This window comes from Ochotona princeps, chromosome X (genome assembly GCF_030435755.1).
Source record: "Ochotona princeps isolate mOchPri1 chromosome X, mOchPri1.hap1, whole genome shotgun sequence".
NCBI classification, from domain to species: domain Eukaryota; kingdom Metazoa; phylum Chordata; class Mammalia; order Lagomorpha; family Ochotonidae; genus Ochotona; species Ochotona princeps.
In genome coordinates, this window is record NC_080865.1 from 96,897,201 (window position 1) to 96,913,434 (window position 16,234).

Genomic DNA, 16,234 nt, shown 5'->3' on the forward strand with positions numbered 1-16,234 from the left:
GGACGGCCCAAAGCCTTGGGACCCTGCACCCGCGTGGGAGACCTGGAGGAGGTTCCTGGTTCCCGGCATCGGATCAGCACAGCACCGGCTGTTGCGGTCACTTGGGCAGTGAATCATCGGATGGAAGATCTTCCTCTCTGACCCTCCTCCTCTCTGTATATCTGACTTTGTAAGAAAATAAATAAATCTTTTTTAAAAAGAAAGAATCCTGGCTTTGGCCTGATCCAACAAAACGTGTAGTAGACATTTGCAGTAAACTGGAGATGGAAAACCTCAGTCTCTCTCCCTGCTCCTCTCTCCCTTCCTGTCTCCCTCCCTCTCCCACTCTCTCCCTGCCACTCCCGCTTCCAGTCCCTCCCTGCCACTCCATCTCCCACTCTTCCTGCCTCATTTCAGTTTTTATTTTACTGAAGGCTCTTGTCATTAAATTATGACTTACTCAGATAATCCAGAATGATCATCATGAGATCTTTAATATTTACACAGATCTTTTTTTCAAATAAGGTGACATTCACAAGTTTCACTGCCTATGATGTAGACATGTTTTGGGTGGGGAGGGGCACTATTCAACATAATATAACATTTATAAAGAGATTTACCATTTTGGTTTTTTAACTATGAAGTTAACACATTTAAAATGTATATATAATATAGAAAAGTAAAACTAAAACCTGCACTTATTTATTTATTTGAAAGGCAAATCATCAGACAGAGAACAGAGAGAGAGAGAGAATCTTCCATATGTTGGTTCACTCCCCAAGAGCCAGGTATGGCCCAGGCTAAATCCAGGATCCAGGAAGCCCATCCTGGTTTTCCACGTGGGTAGCAGGGTCCAAGTACATGTGCCATCACCTGCTGTCTTTCCAGACACAATATCAGGAGATATCTCTGAAGTAGAGCAGCTGGGACAAAAATCTGAAGTCTGCAACAGAATACCAGCATTACAAGCAGCTGCTTAACCCATTGTGCCACAGTGCCAGCCCCAAATCTATGCTTAATTCTGCAACCAAATCAATCACTACTATCAATTTGAGAAATAATATTCTAGACTTCTGCAAATACATATGCTTGTTGCTGAGTTTCTATTATACTATATCTTTTTTTCTCACAAACATTAACATGTTGTGAAAGCTCATGCCATTAAATCTCTTTCCTACAATAAATGCATTAAATATACTATCATAATATGTCATCATGGATTAATGAACTTATTCTCTGCTTTTTGACATTTAGGCTATCTCTAATATTCCAGTGTCCGAAGCAGCCCTGAGGTGAGAACATGTAGGCCAGGTTACTTACACAAAGACAGCAGTTGTCTGACATAACAGGGTGTGCTCCAAGTGATCTGAGCTTTACTTAAAGACATGTGCTGTGCTATACTGTAGCAAGCCTGAATTAGCTAGCGATTTGGCCTGGAGCCGAGAATCACCTTACTATTCATTCTCTTTCTAAAAACTATGCCTCATTTATTCAGCTTCATCTCCTGCCACTGACTGCCTTATTATTATTTTTTTTAGTGAGTATTTTGTTTTATTTATTTATTTTTTATTATTGTATTGTTGTTGACAATCTTTACATAGTTAATTACAGTTAAAGGAAAAAGAAAAAAAAAAAGAAAAAAGGAAAAAAAAGGTTCAGGGGGATAGGAAAGTGGGCAATGCCATTATGTCCATATTGTTTCCATCCTGCATCTGAGGTAAAGGGGGACATTGAGGGAGAAGCCTTATTATTTTTAAGGTCAGGGGTAACACACTTGTTGCCTCTTCTTAAATCTTTTTCATATTTTATAAAATGCTTAGCATATTATTGAGCGAAGCATGCCTACTTAGCTTACTAAAATATAGCTTTTCATTTTAAGCTCCATAATGCCACACAAGATAAATATTACTGAAAACACCTATTGTAATTATTTTTTTCTACATATGCACTGAAAAAAATATGTGTATCCAAACTACAATAAGTAGATGGCAGGAGAGGGGCCATGGATAGACTGAATACAAAGAGGTCTCTAAAGCAGTTATTTGTACCCCTGAGTATATAGGAAAGATGGTCATCAGAGTGATCTGGTAGAGAAGCATATGACTGAACTATAACAAAGACAATGCAAACCCATCTAGAGGTCTCATAAGAAATGCCCAGTCTGTTCATTAAGAAAAACTAGTACAAAAGTCCCATTCTTATACAGAGCCAACTTAGTTTCTGAAATGATATAGGAATTAGAAAGTTCTAGTCTACTTATATTTGTGACTTCCAGGATGGCTATCATAGAATATGATGCTTTCTCTCTTTTGGTTTCCTGTGTTATAAAATGACCCCCGATGACAAAATGTCAATCTTGAGTTTATTTCTACATCTGACTAGCACAAGTAGATAGTTCTGATGTTGGAATTACGGAAGTAAAAAATAGTGCACAGCACTAGTATATAAAATCTCAAAGAATATGTTGGAAATGCCATTTTCATCATTCATTCAGATTGGCTCTGGCAGTGATTCATCATACAAATTTTCATTGATCCAGTCCCAGCAGATAGGGATTGTAAAGAACTTCAGAAAGGCACATTCCAGCCGAAACAATTCATTAGTGGTATATTCAGTCATCTTGCAGGTTCATAGAAACCTTGCCTTTTCACAATAAGCCTTGAGGCGCAGCATGAACATTCAGCCTTTGGATTGGCCAACTTTGTTCCAGAATGTCCCAGTCTATTTTAATTCATTCATCAAATATTCACTATGTCCACTATCAATGATCTTAAAATCTCATAGGAAACATACAAATAAGACTACATAGCTTGCCATGTACAGTGAGAAAGATAAGACATGAAGGCGGAGCAAGCCCCCTGGTTGAATCTCCCATCAGAATCTCATATCCAGGGTCTTTCCATTAAATGGATTCCTAGGTTAACTATTCATGTCCTACATTCCTCCCAAACTAATGACAGAATCATTTTTTTTTAATTTTGTGTTTACTATATGCCACATATTTTACAGATTGTTTATCTAACACCATATATTTTACATGCATTATCTAATGCAATCCTCACAATCATCACATGAGGCACAAATTCAATTAGATATTAATTTTATTGAAAGATAATTAAAATTACCCAAGAACCTGAACCTAGTTTAGTCTAACTTAAGAGCCCTCGTCCATTCCACCCCATCCTGCTGACTCAAAATTTTAAAATGAAGGTGGCTTATAGGGCTACAGAGTGATGCGTCAGAGAGAATAAGAAAGAGCCTTTGGACCTGATCATCAGGAAATCAGATTTGTGTCTACAGTACTAGCTTCTTATGGCTGCAATAACAAAGGACTATAACTTGGGTGGCTCAACTCATTGACATTTGTTATATCACTGTCCTCAGGCCTTCGTGTGAGAGATGAAAGCATCAGCAGGGTTTATTCCTTCTTGTGGCTGCAAAGAACAATCTGTTGTAGATCTCTTTCCTACATTCACTAGACTTGTGCATTCATTAATTGTACATGGCCTGTGTCTTCACACCATCTTTCTTCTGTACATATTCCCAAATTCCTCTTTAGTTTATATTATTTGTTTTTGTATGTATTAGAAAGGCAGAAAGACAGAGTGAGAAAGAGCAGAAACAGACAAACAGAGCACTTTCATCCATTGGTTTACTCCCCAAATCTACATAGCATCCACCACTATGCCAATAGAAGACAGATCTGAGATCTCCATCCAGGGTTTTCACATGGATGCCAAGAACCCCAGTATGTGAACCATCATGCTCTGCCTCCCAAACACATTAGCAGGAAGCTAGGCTGGAAGCACAGGAGCCAGGACTCAAGCCAGGCACTCTAATGTGGGATATTTGTGTCCCCAGCACTGACTTAATTCAGTGTACCAAATGCCCACAGAAAAAATATCCCATCTTTTTCTTCCTGTCTGGCTTGAAAGATGACATCCCTCAAGGAAGGCACAGGCTCCCCGTCTTCCAGCTCCACTGCTGATGCAGGAGGGAGCGGCAGAGGCAAAGTCAGTTCTGGACACTTGGCCATGAAGCAAGTACAGATAGATGGCTTGGTGGTATTAAAGGTCATCAAACATTATCAGGAAGGTCAAGGAACCGAGGTGGTTCAGGGAGTGTTTGGGGCTTGGTTGGAGAAGATCGGCTTGGAATCATCAATTGCTTTCCTTTTCCCCAACACAGGGAGGATGATTTGGAGTTTGATGAAGTTCGGTATCAGATGGAAATTATATGGAGCCTTCACCATGGAAACATTGATCACCTCCACGTGGGCTGGTACCAGTCCACATACTAGCGCTAGTTCGTCGCTGGGACCCTCTTGGATTCTCAGTTCTGTTACCAGCATGCCACAGAAGAATCTGTCGTTCTTATTTATGATCCCAAAAAAACGGCCCAAGGGTCTCTGTCAGTGAAGACAGACTGACTGACTCGTAAACTGATGGAAGTGTGTAAAGAGAAGGATTTTTCCCCTAAATCATTGAAAAAGGCAATTATCACCTTTGAGCACATGTTTGAAGAAGTGCCGATTGTTTAAAAATTCACATCTGATCAATGTCCTAATGTGGGAACTTGAGGAGAAGTCGGCTGTGGCAGACAAGCATGAGCTACTCAGTCTTGCCAGCAGCAGTCACTTGGGGAAGAATCTACAGTTGCCAATGGACAGGGTGGGTGAAATGAGCCAAGATATTGTTAAATACAACACATACATGAGGAATACAAGCAAACAGCAGCAGCAGAAACATCAGTATCAACAGCGGTGCCAGCAGGAGTACATGCAGCGGCAGCGTGGAGGGGAACCCCCACTCCCGGAAGATTTGTTCAAGTTCTTCCCGCCACCCCAGTCGCCCGCGAGATAGATTCACTGCTCATTGCAGGCCAGATTAACACTTATTGCCAGAACATCAAGGAGTTCACTGCCCAGAATTTGGGCAAAATCTTCATAGCACAGGCTCTTCAATACAACAACTAAGCAAATGAAGTTTCCAGAAAAAGAATTAACACAAACTCTTCAGCAACCCTTAGAATATACTTGCATATTCAGAAGCACAGAGAATTGCTCTAATGTTGCTTTTGCCAATACTGTCTTTGTAATCCAAAATAAAATAAAACACAATCTTGATTTCTTGTTTGAAAAAAATAATATTTCATCTGTGAGGGAGGGTAGAATAGTGGGTGTAATTATGCCCCCCAAATCTGTATAGTGAAACATGTGATTTTTTTCAGTTTATCTAAATAATTAAATGGATAGATAAATGAACAAGACCATCTTTGTCAGAATACCAATCACACTGGATGTCAGCCAATGATGTCATTTTAGCTTCATTACCTCTGTGAAGACCAGATTTCTAAATAAGGTCACAGGCTGAGATCCTGAAGCTGAGGACTTCAGCATATCAGTGGCTGGGGAGTGGGTCACAGTTCATCTCCTAACACTCACTGAATGAGCACTTCGGGCTCAATATTAAACACAGAAGGCAAATGGAAAGGGATATGGCCTGACATGTTGTGAGGTCATGGCAATTGGCTGGGGGCGGTGTTAGAAAAAGGTGAGAGAATTGAGCCATGTGAAGCAAGGGTACAGGAGAAGAGGAAGAGATTTAAGGGGAAGAGGGAGGGACAGAGCAAATAGTAAGAATGTGGCTTGTCAGAAAGAAGAGAGGATGCCACTTTTTTAAAAAGAAAGAGAGAAAAACATCTACAAATTGATGTTTGCCTGTATTACTGGAGATACCTTCATCACCTCATGCAAATCTCATCCCATATTCTCCAGAAGCATATTTTCTTTTAGAGCTTTCAACTGTAGGATCACAACTTCAACATATCATAGATCTCCTCCCAGAGTTATTTCCAGAGAAAAAATAGTTGAAGGAATAACTGAATAACTGAATGTAAGGGTGTAAAGAAGAGACGGTGTCAAGTGAAAAAAATGAACTAAAAAATCTCTCTAGTTCAATCTGGATGTAGCACACGGCTCAGAGCAGGTTGATGATGAGCAAGGCAAGGCAAACCTGTGGATATAGACCACGAGGGAGGAAGAAATCAACGGCATCAACAAAGCACACTTCGGTGCCAGACCCCAGAGAAGAGCCATATATTTTCATCTGTTTACATTTTGCCAGTTGGACATTCAGCAAGAACCACTAGAGCATCCTTCAGTCTCATTTCCTGTGCCCTATAATGGTAGGTTTCACCAAAAAGGGTATCTTACTTGCTAGAACTTCAGTATTTTAACCCGGTAGTCAAAAATCCAAAACTTCTAGACAGGAAAAACGTTCTGTACCAGGATACAAAATGGGAAGTGATGGTAAGGGACATTTGGGTGGAGTGATCCTATCAGCCACCAGGGTCCTAGCTACTCTGCCAGTGCTGTGTGCAGTTGCTCCTGGTGCTGCTGATCTGAGCACTTGCTAGAGTGTAGCATTTGCCAATACATCATGTTCGCTTTGGCAAATTAAGAGAGCTCATTAAGGAAAGCTGAAATGCTTTCCCTAAAATCTTTTATCAAGTCAGTACAAGGGTACATAGTATGACCTGGAAGATGGCTAAGTGCCCAGTTTGTTCCCTAAACGTGAACAACAGTGAGCTCAAGAATACAGTACAGCACAGAAGGCAAGTCAGGTAGCATGATGCAGAATTCTCTCCCATCACAACTTTTCTTGGACTCATACATAGCCTGCATTGATGAAAAGAGGAGATATATATATATATATTCATATTCATATATATATTGGTATATATAAATTGAGCACCTACTCTGCATATTTTAATTCTTTCACTAACTTTACAGCTATCTTTTGAAAAAGCTCCCATAAACTGGCATCTTGTGTGTGTGTGTGCGTGTGTTGTGTGTATGAAGGTACATAAAGTAACAGAGAATATTTCAGTATATAAATCATAACAAGAGCATACTTTTGATAAACCTGCACCCCGTCATGATGTCTTCAGAAAACATGAGAAGTTCAACTACTAAGCCCTCTTCTTTTTATTCACAGGAACATTTTTTTTGAAATTGTTCTCAATTTATAGAAATGATTATGTAGTCCAACTGCTACACTGCTTGAAATTCAAATATTTTGTTTCCAAAGCAGCATTCATGTAACAAAATAAGCCCCAGAGAGAATGACAATGGATGGATTCAGTCAGACCATTCACTGCCTTGCTTTTTCTCCCTCTCCTCAGCTCCATTTGGGAGTTAAGAGGCAATTAGTGCTGTCTCTGTGCACTCTGGTTAACCAAGGAAGAACTCAATTCAGAAAGCCCAACTGTTGCTCACTCATGCCAATTAAAGGACTCTGTGCTTAAATCTGCTGCAGGCCATCTTTTAGAAATGAGCCTTTGTGACCAAAATTCTCAGATGGGGAAAGGCTCTGAAAATTAATTAGCACTGTTCTAGGTACCAGCGAAGATGCTGCCGTGCACTGTGCTTCAGAAGGGAAGCTCACCTGGGACTCAAAGCTACACTCAAAGTTCGCATTTCCTCATCTACTTTCTAAATTGATTCTTACAAATGACAGGCATTGGCAGGTCGGTTTAGGCAAGGTAAAGCTTAAAGAACAAAGAATCAAAAGTTGGGCTGTACCTTCAACTCTCAGCATACAAGGCCTTAACATTTTACTACAGGAGAGATGTGTGTATCAAGGATTGCTCTTCACAGAAACAGCGATATGGAATCAGCCTCCAAGTTGTCCTCGATGCCGTGACATTTAGTGGTGATGAAGGGAAGAAAAACAGTCCTTGGGTCCTCTTTTGTGAAACCTGTTGTCACATTGTGTGTCCTAATGGTTAATCTTTCTTGCCTTATGTTATCTTTTCCATCTCTATCCTACTATATCCTGCTCCTTACCTTCAGAAACAGGACAAAATACTAAATTGAAGAGTCATAATTATCAAATGCAATAATGTCACAGTTATAATCCACTGCATCGGCTAGAACAAAAGCATTTCCATCACAATGTTTGTTTTCAGACAGTGCCACTGCCCAATTTTGTAGTCACCAAACTACAAAGGGATTATCTCCCATTAAGACTTAAAAATCATTACAAATCCCCTAAAACACAGCTGATCCTGAGGTCCCCCCAGCCTACGAAGAGGCTGATTCTGAATACAATGATAGGACTCCAAGAAACAAGTACTGCTGTGCCCTTACTCTCACCACCAGGTGCACTTGGAGCCCTTCTCTTCACCACGCTGGTCTTTACGGTGACCCTGGCGACCTTTCCTGGCTCTCGCTGTGTCACAGGGGCCAGGCTTCACACCCCTCCTCTTCTCCATGCTTTTTCCTCATGATCGTATCAGTCTCATGGCTATCAATTCCATGCTTATACAAAGACAGCTACTGTGGTCCAGATGTGTGCATTAAATGGCCTCAATACTTACACTTGAAAATCAGTAAGTATCTCAAGTTTATCAAAATCAGAAATCTGACTTCCCTCCTACCCCTACCCCATAAAAGCCCTCTCCATCCCCCATACCCAGCCAGTTGAGCTTTCTCCATGGTGAGAGCTTGACAAATGTTAGTTGAATAAATGAATCAAAATTCCAAGGCAATTGGCCAATTCGGAATTCAAAAAGACAGATACATTAATAATAGCTCTGCATTGCATGAAATATCCACTTCAGCCAACTATTCAAAGTTCATGGGGTGGCGGAACTACACACAATTCAAAGATTGTTGCATTAAAATAAATTTATTTTTAATTTCACTTTCCAAACTGGAATATATGTATGTATGTGTAGGGAGACAAATGAAACAAACATAAAGCATCTTGCAATGAAACACTAAAGACAAGAATGATGGTGCAATACCTAAACGTTGCTGCTCCTAGTTCTGCAGCACCCTTGAGGCAGCCAAGGCTATTGTTTTGTTTATTTACTTGATTTGAAAGGCAGATATAGAGAGAGGAAGAGAGACAGGAAGAAAGATCTTTTGTCTGCTGATTTAAGTGGCCACAACACCCAGAGCTGCACCGATCTGAAGCCAGCAGCCAGGAGCCTCTTCTAGGTCCTCCACGTGGGTACAGGGTCCCAAGGCTTTGGGCCGTCCTCAACTGCTTTCCCAGGCCACAAGCAGGGAGCTGGATGGGAAGCAGGGCCGCCAGGACATGAACCAGCGCCCATGTGGGTCCCCACACGTGCAAGGCAAGGATTTTAGCCACTAGACTACCATGCCGGACCCCCACCAAGGCTAATTTTCAAGGCTTTATACTTTATTTAAAAAAAAAAACACTTGTGATGCATATGATGAAGTTTTGTTGATGATTAAATTAATCATGCAAAAATGGCAGTTTCATGTAACTTCTGGCTGAAACCCTTTCTTTTTCTTGCATAAAATGGCTATAATCAGTTACAGATAAGAAACAAAAGTAGGGGTTGGCACCATGGTATAGCACGCTAAGCCTCCACCTGAAGCACCTGCATACCATAAGGACTCCAGTTAGAGTTTGGGCAGCTCCGCTTCCTGTCCAGCTCCCTGCTAACGGCCTGTGAAACCAGCAGAGGACGCCCCAGGTCTTGGGTCTCTGCACCCGTGTAGGAGCCCCTGAAGAAGCTCCTGACTCCGCGTCAGATCAGCTTGGCTCTGGCTGCTGAAGCCTTCTGGGCTTATCTTTCTCTTTCTCCTTCCTTTCTATTTCCTTCTCTACCTAAAACTCTGCATTTCTAATTAAATCTATAAACATTTTAAAACACAGTCTGATTATTTTATCTGATAGTTCATGATCAACAAAAATACCAAGTTTAGTAGTAGGAAAATGATAGACACTATAGGAGAAAAATACAGCATACGAATGAATTAATAATCATGTTTTCTTTCTACTATAAAGCCTTGCCTTTCTCAACACCCATTTCTGTCACTTGAGTGCGAAAGCTACCTTTGTAAGAATATAAGTCAAGAACTTCATCTCAACCCGTAATTTCTTTAACCTTTTGATATTTTTCTTCTAAGACATTTTACTGTGACAGAATTTCTCAGATGAAAGCAGAGTTCAAGGTAGGTTACTACACAGAAGTCTAATTAAATATTTGAGAAAAGAGGTCTTTTGATCTTTCAGCATGAATTCAGATTTTATTTACTTGTTTCCTTTCTAGTATACTAAAAACTGAAACATGAGAATGTATAATGGCTGAACAAATGATACCCAAGCTAGCCCAAACATCAACTTACACTCTCACATGGCAGAGTTGGGTAATGGCAAGACCACTGGCTACGACTTAGTCTCCATACCCATAAGATAGATAGCAAAGGACTGCTATGAGACCCGAATACGAAACTCAATGGAATTGGGATCCATCAATTATAAGAGTCTGTCCATGTATGAGGTAAACTACTGGGAGAATTAGAGGGAAGTACATCTACTTTGCTCCCAAGCTGAGCAAGCAAATTGAACTGTTCAAATTTATAAACTTCTAGCCCCTGAAGAAAATGAAATGCTTACAAAGGCAAAAGAATATTATTGCACTGAATCACTCAAACATTCCTCTTGTGTTTCATCTTCTGTGATGTATTATCTTTAGAGACAATATGATGCGTCTCTTCTTAAAATGTCACAGTTTTGAGGATAATAATTTAAGGATTTCAGACAAGCCAATGAATTTCTCTTAGAAGGTCCTTTTTGAAAAGATCAAGTATAAATCCTTTACCCTCGATTTATGTTATAAAAATCAATAGGCAGGATGACTGGCTGACCTGTGACTGGCTGTTCTTGTGACCAGCTATACCCCACCAGTACGGCTGTGGGCTTCAGAATGCAAGGGTACAGCAATTACCTTACCAAAGACTGCAATGCAAACTGAAAAGCAGCTACTTTTATAGCACTATGATGATGTATGCCAAAAACATGATTTAATGTGGGTAGAACAGTATTCTCTGTTCTCTTTTGCCTACATAGTCACATTATGTTTGCTTCCCCTGGGCTCCTTTGCTCTTTCAACAATCTTACACAGAAAGGATATTTGATGGTTATTATTGTCTCTTTTAGTTTTAATTCATAAACAGACAAAGTACAACTTAACGTACTCCTGCAGCTGAAACCTGAGTATCATTACTTCACAAATCATCTACTGATGGAACCCAAATCACAAAACCATAAAAAAGCTAATCCTAGGTCCCGGCGCAGAAGCCTAGCAGCTAAAGTACTGGCCTTGCATGCACCAGGATCCCATATGAGTGCCGGTCCTAATCCCAGTGGCCGCACTTCCAATCTACCTCCCTGCTTATGGCCTGGAAAGGCAGTCAAGGATGGCCCAAAGCCTTGGGACCCTGCACCTGCGTGGGAGACCTGGAAGAAGTTCCTGGCTCCTGGTTCCCGGCTTCGGATCGGCACAGCTCCAGCCGTTGTGTTCACTTGGGGAGTAAATCAGCAGACAGAAGAGCTCTCTTTCTGTCTCTCCTCCTCTCTGCATATCTGACTTTCAAATAAAAATAAAGAAATTTATAAAAAAAAAAAAAGCTAATCATTGGCATGCCAGTCACAAGGCTGAGCTTGAGCACATTGGTGTAATAGAGCAATCAGTTATATCTCAACCTTCCAGTTCTGCAGTAATCCTGAGGTTTTTTTCCTCAGTCCCTCTATGCAGAGGTAGGAAAAATGACTGACAACTGGTGAAAACTTTAACACACTGCTAGAATGACAGACAGTTCACAGAGACCGAAGCTTTGAATTATTTAGCTGAAATGTAACATTTATTTTATTGAGTGCCTACCAAGTGACCAGGAGTTTATAAGCATTATCTCATCCAGTCAATCATTCACTCATTTATTTACAAATATCTTATTTAATATTAGGCAATCCAAAATAAGCAAAGTATGCAATAATCCTGCATTCATGCAGCTTACAATTGAGTGGAAAAGGCACTTAAAAATGATTATACCTACTTCGGCCACTGTGCGAAATGTTGTAAGTCACAGCAGATAAATAGTCCAATTGTGATAAGTATCTAAATATGAATGAATTATAAAATACATATATTTTAGGTGCCCAAGACAGTTTCAGTAGCAGGTAAATGAGCTAAAATGCCAGAGAAGAAACATTCCACATCCTGGATTGCAAGAAAGAGTAAATGGAACACTCGCAACAAAAGGTTCAAAGACAGAAACATGGAAACACAGGAAGGCACAAACAAAGAATGGACTAACATGTAGGTTAATGTATGTAAATATAAACTTCACAAAGCAATAACAAGAGAGAAATACAGAATTCACATAAAATCACACACACACACACACACACACACACACACACAACAAAGGCAAGAGAGGTGTTTAAGTTCTAAGATCCTGTTGATTATGGGAAAGTGGCCCCCAAAAAATAAAATATGGGGGCTGGTATGATGGCTCAATTGGTTAATCCTCTGCATGCAAGTACTGGGATCCCACATGGGCATTGGTTTGTGTTCCAGCTACTCCACTTCCCATCCATGTTTAGTGCCTAAGAAAACAGAAGAGGATGGTCCAAAGCCTTGAAATGTGCACCCATGTGGGAGACCCTGAATAAGCTCTTGGCTCCAGGTTTAGGATCAGCTCAGCTCCAGCCATTGCAGTCATTTAGGGAGTGAACCAGCAGATGGAAGATCTTTCTGTCTGTCTCTCCTTCTGTCTGTACATCTGCCTTTTCAATAAAAATAAATAAATATTTTAAAATAAAATGAATATTACTTTTTCATATTTACCTTAACTCATATCAAGTACATTTAAAACTCATTAGAAATTTGTGAAAATATAAATTAAAAATATTTTGAGAAAGATTTAGTTTGACAAAACACTGTATTTAGAATAGCTGTAAATTATAGCAAAGGAACCTATAACAAATTATCAGAAGACAGAAAGTAGAACAGAATAATATATTTTAAATCAATTTAAAAGAAAGTGTGATAAAAGAAATGTAAAATAATTGGGCAAGAAAGAAACTAATGATAACATGATACAGATAAATTAATCTGTTAGTAATAATACACTTGAAGTGACCAATCACTCTAAAGACAAAGAAAATAAAATAAAGCAAGGACCAACACCAAAACAGAAACATCACAAGAAAATACAATAACAAATGTATCATATGAATATCAAAATTTTAATGAAATACTACTAAAGCACATTTACCAACAACATACAAGAGATTACATACCGCAACTGTAGAGACTCTATCTCGGGAATTTTAAGTGATTTATCATATAAAAATTAATCAATGCAATATGCTATATATTTTTATATAATTATGAATAAAGTCACATAATAATCTCCATACATGTAGGAAAAGCATTTGACAGATTCAACACCTGCTTCTGATAAAAGCACATATCAAAGTACTATGGTCTGAATACAATTTGTCCTCACCCAAATTCATGTTGAGACATGGTCTCCAAGGAAGTAGTATTTGGATGTGGGGCCTAGAGGCAGGTACGTGGGGCAAGGAGTCAGAGTTCTCAGGAATGGATGTAATGCCTTTATCTCATGATGCATTCATGCTCTAGCTGGATGACATTAGTTATAACCAGAGTGGGTTGTAATAAAGTAAGCCTGTTGCTGGGATTTTGCCTCTACTACAATTTCTACACATGCTTGCTTGCCCTTGCTGCTTCCTACCATGATTCAAAACAGCACAATCTCCTTGACAAAAGCCAAATAGATGCTGTTGTCATACTTTTGGACTAGCTAGCTTCTAGAAACTATGAACCAAAATAAACTTAAAATTTTTTATGAATTATTCAGAAAATAGATGAAGTAGGGAATTTTTTTATCACCTGAAAACTGCTATCCATGAAAAAACCTACACCTAAAATCATATTCAATAGTGAAAAAAAGTGGAAAAAAACGAATGTTTTGCACTACCAGGAGCAAGAGAACACTCTTACCACTTTTATTCAACACTGGACTGAACAATCCAGCAAGGTTAACAAGCTAAGAAAATGAAATAAAAATCATCAGCTTAAAAAAAAAAAGAAATAAAGTATCTCTACTTAGAAATGACAGTCAGGTGTAGGAACCCTTAAGAAATCACCAACAAATGTTTGTAATTCATAAGAGAGTTCAACAGAGTTTCAGGATACAGGATCAGGATACAAAAGGCAATTATAATGCAACAATTATCAGTACATATTCTAAGATTAAAAAGTAGTAAAAATTCCATTTATAATATTATCAAAAGAAAAAATAGGAATATTTTAAAGGAATATAAGACTTGAGCATTGAAAAATACACAATATTGCTGAAAGGAATTAAAGAAAACCTAAATAAATGGAAAAATATCCAAAGTTTATGAATTGGAATTAATATTAAGAAGGTATAGCTCTTCCACTTGTTCTACAGGTTCAATGCAATCCGTATCAAAATGCCAACTGGATTTTGATCAGAAACTGACCAGCTGATACCAAGCACAATTAAACACAATAAACAGAAACCTTGAAAAAAAGAGCAAAGTTAGAGAAGTACTCCTTGCAAATGTAAAGTTTACTGGAAACCTACAAAAATTAAGATGTTGTGACATTGACATTGGATAGACATCTAGAGAGGTGGAATAGAACCAGTTTAGCAGTTGCTCAAAGTATTAAAAAGACTTGTCATATAATCTCAAAAAATTCATCTTCTATTCAAAGGAATTAGAAGAATAAATGTACAAAAAACCTTGATATAAATTTTTATGCTAATACAACTCAAACATATATCAACAAATGAAAGAAGGAACAAAATCATATCCATAAACAAGACATTTTCACCATAAAAAAGAATTAAGGTTTGATACATGTTACAAGCTAGGTGAACTTTGCCAACATTTTGCTCTGTGAAAAACACTGAAACACAATAGACCACATTTCATAAAATAAGCACATTCGCAGAGACAGAAATAGATTGTTTCTGGGGTTTGGGAAAAGGGGAATACTTGGAAAAAACTAACAGGTATAGATTATCTTTGGGTGGTAATGAAAAATGTTTTAAATTTTGATAGAAGTCTTAGTTTCACAATCCAGTGGATCTGGTAAAAACCTCTGATTGATACAATATGAATTTTCCACAGCTGTAAACACCTACCTAGGTTGCCTTGGACCTAGGCAAGTGTTACACTGCTGGGAGAAAATCAGCTAGGAGAAATCTGGCAGGTATTCTGGACCTGGTAAATATCAAATTAGTGTTAACTATACCAGTATGACAGCACAGTTATCTATTCTTTTTTTTTGTTTTAAGATATGGGGAGTAAACACGTTAGCCTACCTGCTAAAGTCCTCACCTTGGGGAATTAATATGGCGGGATAGGAGAAGGAGTTTAAACTGGTGGAGAAACATTAGCCATGTGAAGCAGAGAGGGCACATTCCAGGAAATAGGAGAGGACAGAACGGCACCAGGAGACTGAGACACCAGAAGGCAGCAGAAACAACAGTATGGTGTTGCAATAACCAATAAGACAGCTGCAATCAGCGATCTGAACTCCACCTGCAGCCAGAACTAGACCAGCAACAAGGTGGGAAGGGGCATTCACTGGAAACTCAGGAGGTGAGCCCAAAGAACTGCCCATCCTGCTGGTCTGTTTGATTTGACCTAGAGCAGAGACAGAAAAGCAGGTCCAAATGTGTGCTGTGGGAACAGGATGGATTTCACAGCCTAGTCTGCCCCCTAGAGCCAAATCAAGCACCATTTTGTGCAGGGAGGCAAATGCTATAGGACAGGACTTCACAGAAGTACAATGACCAAGAGCAAAAGAAGAAACAGTGGCACAATGAATATTATGGAAAACTCCCTGAAAAAAGAACAAAAGCCTTTGACAACCTCAGAGTTAACTGAGGAAGACATCAAGAAAATGGGGGATACAGAATTCAAAACACTTGTTATAAGCTTCTTATCAACAGTGAGAAGCACGTAATACAGGAGTTCAAGAATTTCACACAGGAAATGAATCGAATGAAAGCTGATATATCAGGAATGAAGAATACAGTGGAGCAAATTAACAATACAGTGGAGAATCTCCAAAATAGAATGAAGGAAGCAGAAGAAAGAATCTCAGAATTGAAAGATACTTCTTGTCACCAGGGGGAAACAAACAAAACCTGGAAGCAGAACTAGGTCAAACTAACAAAAAAAAAAAATTCAAGAGTTGAAAGACACTATTAAGAGACCAAATATAAGAGTTGTGGAAGTCCCAGAAGGTGCAGAAAGAGAAGCTGGGTTTACAAATGTATTTGATGAAATAATGAAAGAAAATTTCTCTAATCTAGAGGAAGAATTGGGAAACAAGATCCAGGAGGGCTACAGAACTCCCAACA

General features: G+C 39.1%; 1 pseudogene; it reads left to right on the forward strand.

The window, feature by feature from the left end:
• The first annotated feature begins 3,914 nt into the window (after nt 1-3,914).
• Nucleotides 3,915-4,954, forward strand: LOC101528951 (eukaryotic translation initiation factor 3 subunit H-like; annotated as a pseudogene).
• Nucleotides 4,955-16,234: the final 11,280 nt, after the last annotated feature.